Genomic DNA, 11,061 nt, shown 5'->3' on the forward strand with positions numbered 1-11,061 from the left:
ACCATGATGATTGAAAGTAGTACGCCTACATATTTTTGGGCAGAAGCAGTTGCTACCGCCTACTACACATTGAACAGAGTATTACTAAGGCCATTGATGAAAAAGACTCTCTATGAAGTCTTCAAAGGAAGAAAACCCAATATATCATATTTCCAAGTATTTGGTTGTAAATGTTTCATTCTCAAAAATAAGAATGATAATATTGGGAAATTTGATGCTCGTGCAAGTGAAGGTATTTTTTTGGGATACTCAACTACTAGTAAAGCTTATCATGTATTTGATAAAGATTCACAGGCAGCGGAAGAATCCATAAACGTGAAGTTCAAAGATGACCAGAAAGGGATACAAGCAAATGACTGCAATGAAATCACGCTCATACCTTCTCCCACCAATTGGCAACAACAATAGCACCGAAATGCTGATGTTTCCAAGCAGAAAACAATTCTCAAAGATTGGAGATACAAAACCGAGCATCCCAAGGAACAAATCATGGGAAGTATAAATGAAGGAGCCAAGACCAGATCCTCACTCAAAACTCTGATGAATTCCTTGGCCCTTATATCTCAACAAGAACCCAAAATGATTGAGGAAGCTATCTCTGACGAAAGCTGGATAGAGGCTATACAAGAAGAACTATATCAATTCAAACTAAATGAAGTTTGGGAATTAGTGCAAAGACCCTCAAATCATCCAATCATCAGAACAAAATTGGTATTCCGAAACAAACTTGATGACAATGGTAATGTAACTCGCAATAAAGCAAGATTAGTTGCGAAGGGTTACTCACAGGAGGAAGGTATTTGTTTTGATAAAACCTATGCTCCTGTTGCTAGATTAGAAGCCATACAACCATTAACTACCTATGCATGTTTTTACATCAAATGGATGTTAAAAGTGTTTTTCTTAATGGTTACATTAAAGAAAAAGTCTTTGTTGAGCAACCTCCAAGATTTGAAGACATTGATTTTGATAAAACCTATGCTCCTGTTGCTAGATTAGAAGCTATACGACCATTAACTACCTATGCATGTTTTTACATCAAATGGATGTTAAAAGTGTTTTTCTTAATGGTTACATTAAAGAAAAAGTCTTTGTTGAGCAACCTCCAAGATTTGAAGACTCAAGCGAGACCACGGGATATCTACCGCTTGAAAAGGCCCCTGACAGACTTAAGCGAGGCATCAAAAGCTTGGTATGAAAGATTAAGTATATTTCTGGAAGAACGTGATTTTGAGAAAGGTAAAGTGGATACTACCATATTCATAAAAAAGGAGGGTAAAGATATTCTTATCATACAAATATATGTTGATGATATAATTTTCGGATCCACTAATGAAGATCTATGCAAGGAATTTGCAACATCATGAAAAGTGAGTTCGAGATGAGCTTAATTGGATCACTCAATTTCTTTCTTGGTCTTCAAGTTAAGCAAACAAAAGATGGCAATTTTATCCACCAAGAAAAGTACGCCAAAGAAATTGTGAAAAAATTCGGTCCGGAAGGAAGTAAAGAGGTGGAAACACTGATGTCTGCTACTATTAAGTTGGACAAGGATGAGAAAGGTAAATCTGTTGACTCCAAACTATATAGAAGTATGATTGGTTCCTTATTATATCTAACAGCATATAGACCAGATATACTATTTGGAACATATTTATGCGCACGTTTTCAGTCTGACTCGAAAGAATCTCATCTATCAGTTGTTAAATGTATCTTTTGATACATTGGCTCATGTCCGAAGCTAGGTATCTAGTATCCCAAGAATTCAGATTTCATACTACTTGGATACTCGGATGCTGACTATGTAGGATGCAAGGTCGATCGTAAAAGTACGTCTGGTACTTGTCAATTATTAAGAAATATGCTGATCTCTTGATTCTCAAAGAAGCAAAATACAGTTGCTCTCTCAATCACGGAAGCTGAATATATAGCATTAGGCAGCTATTGTGCTCAACTTATTTGGATGAAATAGCAACTTCGTGATTTTAGAGAAGCAAATGCAATCATTCCTATATTGTGTGACAATAAAAGTGCAATTAATCTGACAAAGAATCACATATTACATTCTCGTGCCAAGCATATTGAAGTGAGACGTCTCATCAGAGATTTGGTAAACAATGGAGATATTTCCATTCAGTTTACATCAGCTGGCTGACATCTTCACTAAGCCGTTGGACAAACAAGCTTTCGAATTTATTAGAGGAGAGCTGGGAATATGCAATCCAGTTGAATAAACTAGGTAATCTTCATCAACTCACTGGAAATATCTATTCAGCAAAATCAACGGACATCAGGTACGCATCACCAATTCAAAATTTTATTATCGTTACAGTAACTGCCTGCATATTTCTAACTGTTCTGACATTATAATTGAATATCATTACACCTAATATTTTCTCCCATTAGTTTTTGCGCAAGATTTTCTAAGAATTTGCTTGAAATAAATACAACAAATTACCGTTATTGAGTAACGGCTAACCTTATGAATGTGGCTAAACCGCTCCTATTCATAAGGAGATAGTGCACATGTTGTTCTTGTTCACAAAACCGCGTGCGATAAACTGCTCCTGATCTTCTATATTTTCCAAGCCATTCTCAGTTTCTTCATTCTCAAAACTCTCTCTCTCTAAATAGCTCCTAAATCTCAAAAGACCATCGGTACTCGCAAATCCACTTGCACCAGTTCCATGCTAGCCAGAGCTTCTAAAAAGGATCGTCCCACATTGATCTCACTAACCAGCCAGAAGGATCAACCGAAGTTACCCAAAGTCGGAGCTTACCTGGTTCTCACCATGTAGGCGAACATGGTGAATCTGCAACTGCAAGCACTGCTCTTTCATCCTCCACTAAAGGAATAGTCCCTAGCACCAAAACTCCATAATCGCGACTTCGATCTAGAAAGGAAATAGTCATACTATCTGATCTTCCACCACTACAACTGGAAGCTCCTTCACAGCCAACCGTGCTCCCTGACACCTTCCTAGAACAAATACTGTAGGCTTTTATCAAAGAAAAAGGATACATACTTCTACCTGCTGAAGGCAAAACCGCTGAATCACAACACTTGGCACTGTCTGCTGTACCCCCTGTTGGAGAGTCCTCTCAACCAGAACCAACTTCACCATCTACAAAATCCTCTACTGATAAAGAGGAAGCGACTGTCCCCACAGAGAAACCTGAAGCAGAAAAGGCACCATCACCATCTATTCAACCTCAAGCTCAAACTGAACAAAGCGAGCCACAGATCGAGACAGAGGAAATATCTGGAGATAGGAAACAAGAAGATGACGACAACCGGGTATTCTAGAACTTTGAACCCAGTGAAGGTTTTTCTCTCTATCCCTCCTTCGATTATGAACTCTTCCTCAGTCAAGAGCACAAAAATGTTTTTGAATCCTTTGACAATCGCAGTCCAATCCTACATCGTTTTGTCAATTTTGATTATCTTGATGCTCATGGCATCTTTCTCTCTGAGCTTTTTGCTAATCTCAAGCTGAAAACATTTTGTACAATGCGAGATGAAGTGCACCCCACTCTCGTGGCCCTGTTTTATTCAAATCTGCATTTTCCAAATAGGGACACCTTCATCTTCTCTTTTGTCAAGAAAAACTACACTGTTGCATTGGATAAACTAGTTGAGATCATCAACACCGAGTTTAATGTTTTCAAAAAGATTCCTGTTGAGCCAGATATTGCTTACAGTTTCATTTTGGAAACCCCTGATTTTACTCGAGGCTCCAAAGAATCATTCCCTTGTACCTACTGCTTCTCAAAGCCAACTTCATTCAAAAAATTTTGACCATCTACCTGCGTCCAAAATCATCATCTATAAACGATGTATCTCATTATGAGGCACGAGTCCTTGGCCATTCTCACCAAATACGAAGATTTTTCCCTGGCACACATGATATTTATCCACATGTATCGCACTATCAAGCGCAAGACTAGAAAGCTACCTTACAGTACCCTCATCACTCGCATTTTCAGGCACAAACACATTGATTTCTATGATGTTGTACTCGTAGCATGCCTCATGTGGAAATTGGGAAAAATACTATGGACAAAATGATGCTGAGAATGACACCTGGTGGATGGGTCAATCAGAAGAATGAATCTGTTCCTATAAGTCAAGGAGATGATGAAAGAGCAAAGAAAGTTCTTCAGGAAAAGCTGATAGCACATGTTGCATCAACCAGCAAATGGAAAGGCAAGGCACCCATACAACGGCAGTCTGCTCGTCCACCCAAACCAGAGAGGTCCACCTCTCCTGCCGAACTTTCGGTTACTCCTGCTGTTGAGCTTTCTAAGGTTCAAGCCGACGTTCAGGAAATCAAAAGCTCCATCACTTCTCTCACTAAATATTTGGTGACAATTGAAAGAACATTGCTTAGCATAGATTTCTATAATCCTTGAAGGATCATATAAACAACACCTTCAATCACAAAGATCAATTAAATGACGATATCTCATTGAAGCTGAAGAGATCAAGTAAATGATAATGTTTAGGTAACGGATCATTTAATATGACCGTTGCCTCACTATTATAGCCGTTGTTAATTGGACTTGCACAGCAGAAGATCCGGTAGAGAGGAGAACAGGTAGTCTGATAGATTGTTAGAACTGTAGCTACAAAATAGCAGTAGAAGTTATTTTAGGAAAGTCTGTAGAAATTTCGGAAAAGACTGTATAGGCAGTCAGTTCTTAGGATAGCGGCACCAACTGCTCTAATGGTTATTTTGCCTCTCTAAGACATCATCAACGATCATATTGAAGATGTCTATAAAAGAGAATGTCTTTGAAGTCAACAAGTTAGAGAGAGTGCTCATAAAATTCTAGAAATCTATTACTCGTTGTGTACTGAGCAAAAAGCTTCTGTCTATCGATAGCACTTGCTGCATTGTAATTGTGTTGAAAATTCAAGTGTACCAAGTAACGGCTGCACCCAACTCCTAATAGTGTGATCTATCAATTGATAAGAGTAGTGTACGCAGAGTGTAACTTGTTCAGTATTTACTAGTGCAATCCAGCCCAACTTGTGATCGTTAGTAGTGAGAGTGGATGTAGGCTTGGAATCAAAGTCAAACCACTATATATCCTTGTGTGCAGCTGCTTATTCTTCTAATTATCATTTTTGGCGCACAAGTAATTCATTGCTTCTCGTATATCTGGTGAAACCTGATATGTATTTACACGTTGTTTTCCACAAAAGTTTTTAAAACCTCTAAAGCAACCTATTTACTCCCCTTTAGGTTGCATAGTTAGTCCCAACGTTTTCCATTGAGCACTGAGCAGTGGTCGTTCGCTCGCTCAGACTCATTCCAAAGAGAGAGAGAGAGAGAGAGGAGATGGTTCGAGTCGAGCAGTGAAGGTCGACGTTCCTCTGTGTAATGAAACAGTCCCAGACCTCTTCTTCTCTAGAGGAAGAAGATGATGGCTCGTCAAGAAATGCACCAACAAGGCCCTGCTACTCTCTTCGATTCTCTCTACTGCTCGGAGGAGCCATGGGAGGCCCAAGAATAAGAACTAGGTGACAACGATGACGCTGTAAAGGACCACATGACGTTCTTGGGAGGATGAAGAGCTTATGTAACATCCTGAATTTCGACTTATTTTCGGAATCAATGAAATAGATGTTATTTCTCATTTCATTTTAGTAAGTCTCGCCCGGAACTGATCATTCTCGGGATACTAACCTTTAGGGAATGGCTACCTAGGGAAATGTACGTGGACCTAAGAACTCGATCATGAGTCGACCTTCGGTGACGATCGAGGTCGCCATGACTCGAATAACCCTAGGTCGATACGCGTAATCCCTAAACAGCCGCCCGTTAGTGAGAGACCCTAAAATTAAGATTGGGCGATTTTGATCGCGAAATTGGATCCGTTGGGTCGGCGATGTTATTCCTGGGATCTGATGGATCGTTGGGTCGGCGATGTTATTCCTGGGACGTCGCACTCTTCCGACCGAGGAGAGGGATGTCGCGGGGTCGATGGGGGTCGAGGCGTGACATCCTCTGTTGAATTGGTATCAGAGCAAGGACAGCTTGATTTAAGTCGATCGAAGCTTGGAGTGATAAGGAGTGGAGACCCAGGATAGCTGTAGTTAGTTAGGGAGACGTTAGTGAACCATAGTGTGTCTAGGGCTACATGTATTTTCATACTGTTGTTGTGATTGTTGAGTGAATTGGGTGTTTTATTGGAATGCAGGTGCGTCTGAACCTGACGTAAGTGCACGAACCCTTTTGATGTGGTTTGGTGCTGTGTGATTGATTGCCTGCTAAGTGGATTACTGTGTCAACTCACTACCTCGGACTAGACTGGGTTAGTTGGCCTAAGTCTTTAATTCCTTGATGGAATTATAGCAGATAGGAGAGTGATAGAAAGCTGGGACGATGAGCAGCCAGGGAAGAGGTGCTTGAAAGGGTACAGGCAAAAGAGTCAGAGGTCGAGGTAGTGCTCGAGTCAGAGCGATAGAGGATCTTGGAATTGATGCTAGGTCTGTAGAGAACCCCGGAGTTGAGGCTAGACCTATAGAAAACCCTAGAGTTGACGCTGGAGCTGCAGTAGATCCCAGAGTTGATGTTAGGGCTGCAGCGAATCCTCGAATGGATGGAGTTATAAGAGCCCTCGAGGAGGTTGGGGTTTTGATGGGCAGGCAGACTCAGGAACGAGATGCCATTATCGCCCAAGCAGTTGAGGCTGTTGTGGCTGTTGCCCTCAATGGCAACAATGGAAATCGGGGGCATGTAAATGCGAATCGACTAATGCATCAGCTGGTTGAACAGTTTCTGAAGTTAAAGCCCCCTAAGTTTGATGGTGGAGGTGATTTGGTGGCTGCGTCACTTTGGGTAGAGGAGTTGGAAAAGGCTTTTGATGTACTAGGATGTACGGATGAGGAGAAAGTGACGTTGGCGGTGTATCAGCTTCAGGGGAATGCGAGTGATTAGTGAAAAGCTACCAGAAGAAGAGTATTCCCAGCTGGTACTGCCCAGACTTGGGCGATGTTTGTGGAGACTTTCAATAATAAGTATTTTTCTAAGAGTGCCGAGGAACAGGAGTTGGTGGAGTTTATGAGGCTTTGCCAGGGGCAAAGGACAGTGGACCAGTATAAGGCTAAGTTCACGAAGTTATCTAAGTTCGCCCCTAGGATGGTGAAGGATCCATGGGATAGAGCTTGGAGGTTCCGAGATGGTTTGAAATCGAACCTCCGTAGTCAGATGATTTCGCTGAATCTGAGAGGCTATAATGAGATCTATGATCGGGCTCAAGCAATAAAGCGGGATTTAGCGGATAGAGACAGCGCCACGGGTCGAGATACGTTTCGGCGAGAGACAATCGGAATCTTGGGAAGAGACCGATGACAGAGGATCAGCATTTGCTCCTTCCGTTAGAAGGGATATTGGAAAGTCGAATCGTTATCAAGATGCTGTATGCTAGTTGTGTGGTAGAAGACATGGGACTAGACCTTGTCCAAGTAGGAATATTATATGTTATAATTGTGGCATGTTATGGCTTCCTTGATTGACAAGATTTTAGTTTCGTTGGGGTACCCGGATTGCAAGATTGTAACTGGTAATGGGAAGGAAAGAACTGATTAGCGGTTCTAGAGATGTAGGATTTGGATGTAATAGTGGGTATGGACTGGCTAGTTATACATAGGGCAGTAATGGGTAAGTATCCCTTGCCGAGGATCGGAAAGACGAGTTTTGAGGAGCAAGATGATCCCGATGGTTAAGGTTGTGTGGGAATATCACGGGACAAAAAGTATGACCTGGGAAAGTAAAGAGGCCATGCGACGTCAATACCCCCATTTGTTTGAGGAATTGGTTGAGTTGTAAATTTCGAGGACGAAATTTTTATAAGGGGGGAAGAATTGTAACATCCTGAATTTCGACCTATTTCCGGAATCAATGAAATAGATGTTATTTCTCATTTCATTTTAGTAAGTCTCGCCCGGAACTGATCATTCTCGGGATACTAACCTTTAGGGAATGGCTACCTAGGGAAATGTACGTGGACCTAAGAACTCGATCATGAGTCGACCTTCGGTGACGATCGAGGTCGCCATGACTCGAATAACCCTAGGTCGATACGCGTAATCCCTAAACAGCCTCCCGTTAGTGAGAGACCCTAAAATTGAGATTGGGCGATTTTGATCGCGAAATTGGATCCGGACTTGGATGTCGATTTTCGGGATCGTGCGCGACTATTTTTATGAGGATGACGTCATTTTAGTGTAGCCAATGATATTTGGGGTTGGTATGGTCGAAAAATGGAAATTCGGCCCGGGACCGGAAAATTACGACTTTGCCCCTAGACCTATTTTTGGGTATTCCGAATTTTAGGGGGAACTATTGAAAAATTATTTTGGGAAATTAAGAGGATAAGATCAGCCCAATAATGCAAGGACGAAAAGACTAGAATGGCCTTGGATATTTTGGCTTGGATTAATGTAGACCAAGTGAGAGAGGGACAAAATGGGCATTTTGGAAAAGTTGGTTAAAATTTGACTATTTAAGTCAAATCTCTCTCTCCTCTCACTCATTTCCCCTCCCCCACGGCAGCTCCCTCCCCACCAAATTCTTCCTCTCTCTCCCTCCCGAACTCTCCCCTACCGTGAAGCCCCCACCGCCGGACCGCCGCCGTCGCCGCTTGCCTTCGCCACCGCCAAGCCGCGCCGCCGTCCACCGCCGTCCCCGCCGTTCGCCGCCGCGCTACGTTCTAGCCGCTTTAGTCTAGAACCAAGTAAGTCGCGATCTAATCCCTATTTAGGACGTCGGGTATTTTCGGACTCGTTCGGGTATGGTTTAGAGGATTTAGAGGTTGATTAAGGTGTCGATAATGATTTTTAGTGGTTGATCGTGGTTGTTGGTGGGTGATCGTGGTTGTTGATGGCTGATCATGACTGTTAGCGGTTGTTGCGGGTTGGATTAGACGTCGGAAAATGAGTTTAGGAGGTTGGAATTCGGTAGAAATCGGTTCGGGTTTGAATCTGTGAGGTTCGGGGTGAATCGCGGATTCGCGGCTACTGTATCCGTCCGGTTTACTATTTTTGTGGAGAATTTTGGGGGCCGAATTTGAGGAAGTTTTCTTTATAAAAGTTGTTCCCAACATCTTGAAGTATAATATATTTTAATTTGGAAATTTTTGGAAATCATTTGATTCCATTCGGAAGTCCATCTTTGGACCGAAATAAAACTGCCCGATTTACTGTTCACCCGACCTTCGGGTCTGTTCGAATTTTTATAAATTCTTCCAGGCCTATTTTCAAAATACTTCCTTCACAAATATTGTTGGGAACATTTGTGGCTATAACATATAAAAATTTCTAAGCTTTTCAAGGTGATTTGGATGTTGAAAGAAATGTATTTTGAGGACAAAATAGTCTTGTAGAGCGAACAGATTTTGTTCTGACTTCGAGGGACAAAAAGGCATGGTTGTAGATTGAACCGGATTTCGTGTTCTTCATAAGAAATGTTGATCAAGATGTTTTTTATGACATATCCAAAATTTATAATTTTTGGAGTTGGTTTACTATTTATTTCAAATGGATTTCTATCACTGCGTAACTGCCCAGTTTGGACCCGATTTTACATATTCTCGGTTTTTCTCTCTCTCGAGAATTATTCGGTGTTATCGTGGCATTTTGATGGGTAGTTTGATGCTTGAATGAGCTCGTATGTGTGATTGTGTGGCTGTGAGGTGTGGTGGCGTGATTGCGCGTTGAGTTCGCGTGCCAAGCTTGGGTGTTTGTGTGGTGTTCGCGTGATGAGGGTGGGTAATTGTGAAAAGTATGTGCGAGATGTGAATTTGTGTGTGACCGTGTGTATGTGTGGCCGTGTGATACATGTGGAGAGTGTGAAACGAAGGTACGGAAATGTAGGATTGGTGGGAAAAGTAATACCCTGAGGCGTGTTCGTTTACGCGGGGTAAGGTCCGTCCTGAGGCGTGTTCGTTTACGCGGGACGATGCCGTCCCTGACGAGGTGACGATGCCCGGCCCGACGGGGTGACGATGCCTGACGTGGTCAGAAGACCGTTGGCCTGATGCGTTTTACGCGGGCGCGGTAGAAGGAAAGTGTGTGTAGGATTCCGTCCTGAGGCGTGTTCGTTTACGCGGGACGATGCCGTCCCTGACGAGGTGACGATGCCCGGCCCGACGGGGTGTCGATGCCTGATGAGGTCAGAAGACCGTTGGCCTGATGCGTTTTACGCGGGCGCGGTAGTGGTGGAAAGGTTGAGAACGAGCGGGATTTGGCTTGACATGTGAGGATTGTGAAAGTGATGCATGGTGTGAGTTAGTGTGCAAGTGTGTTTATATCGCGTGATGCAGTGCGCGATTATGGGGTAAAATCTGCTAGGCATGGTATGGGACGTGCCCAAGTAGGTTTTGCTTTATAATCAAGGCACGCGCGCGGCTGTGATGTATTGCTGTGGTATGATTGGCGTGTATATTGATATGTGGAAAGTGTGTGATGGCATGTGTGCAAGAATTGTATGTTGGGATTGTGGGCTAACGTGCATGGTGCGTATGCAAAGAGTCCAGGTATGTGTGAATGTTTGATTGCTGGTTGTGTGGTTGTTTGGTTGCGCGTTTGGATGTGTTTGGAATTACGTGATAGCCTAGGCGGGGCTTAGGTTGTGACTTATTGAGATGTGATCTCATGGTTGTTTCAACCAAACCATTTTAGAGCCCCCGCCTGACTGTCGAGATTGAGGTCGACTCGGAGTCGTCGGGTGAGCAGACAGCTGCGGAGGATTCAGGTGGTGATGCCGAGGACAGTGAGTCAGAGTGGACGCCTTCGAGAGGGCGTAGGGGATAGTTCTGGGAGGAGGATGCGCCCCATTTTTGGATAGTGCTGACCTAGAGAGCTGATCTTGATAATTGGTGGTTTGGAGTTTATAGTTCGGTGTGCTTATAAATTATTTTGTGGTTTGTATTGGCGGATGATGTAAATATTTGGAAGTGTAATATATGCTTGGTGGTTTGACGATTTGTTCATTCCTGGTGTTCTCCAATTTTAATGTCCGGGATTTTTTATTGCTTCCGCCGCGATTTAAC

This window comes from Syzygium oleosum, unplaced genomic scaffold (assembly GCF_021117445.2).
Source record: "Syzygium oleosum isolate NSW1041296 unplaced genomic scaffold, Sole_v2.1 Sole_v2.39, whole genome shotgun sequence".
NCBI classification, from domain to species: Eukaryota; Viridiplantae; Streptophyta; class Magnoliopsida; order Myrtales; family Myrtaceae; genus Syzygium; species Syzygium oleosum.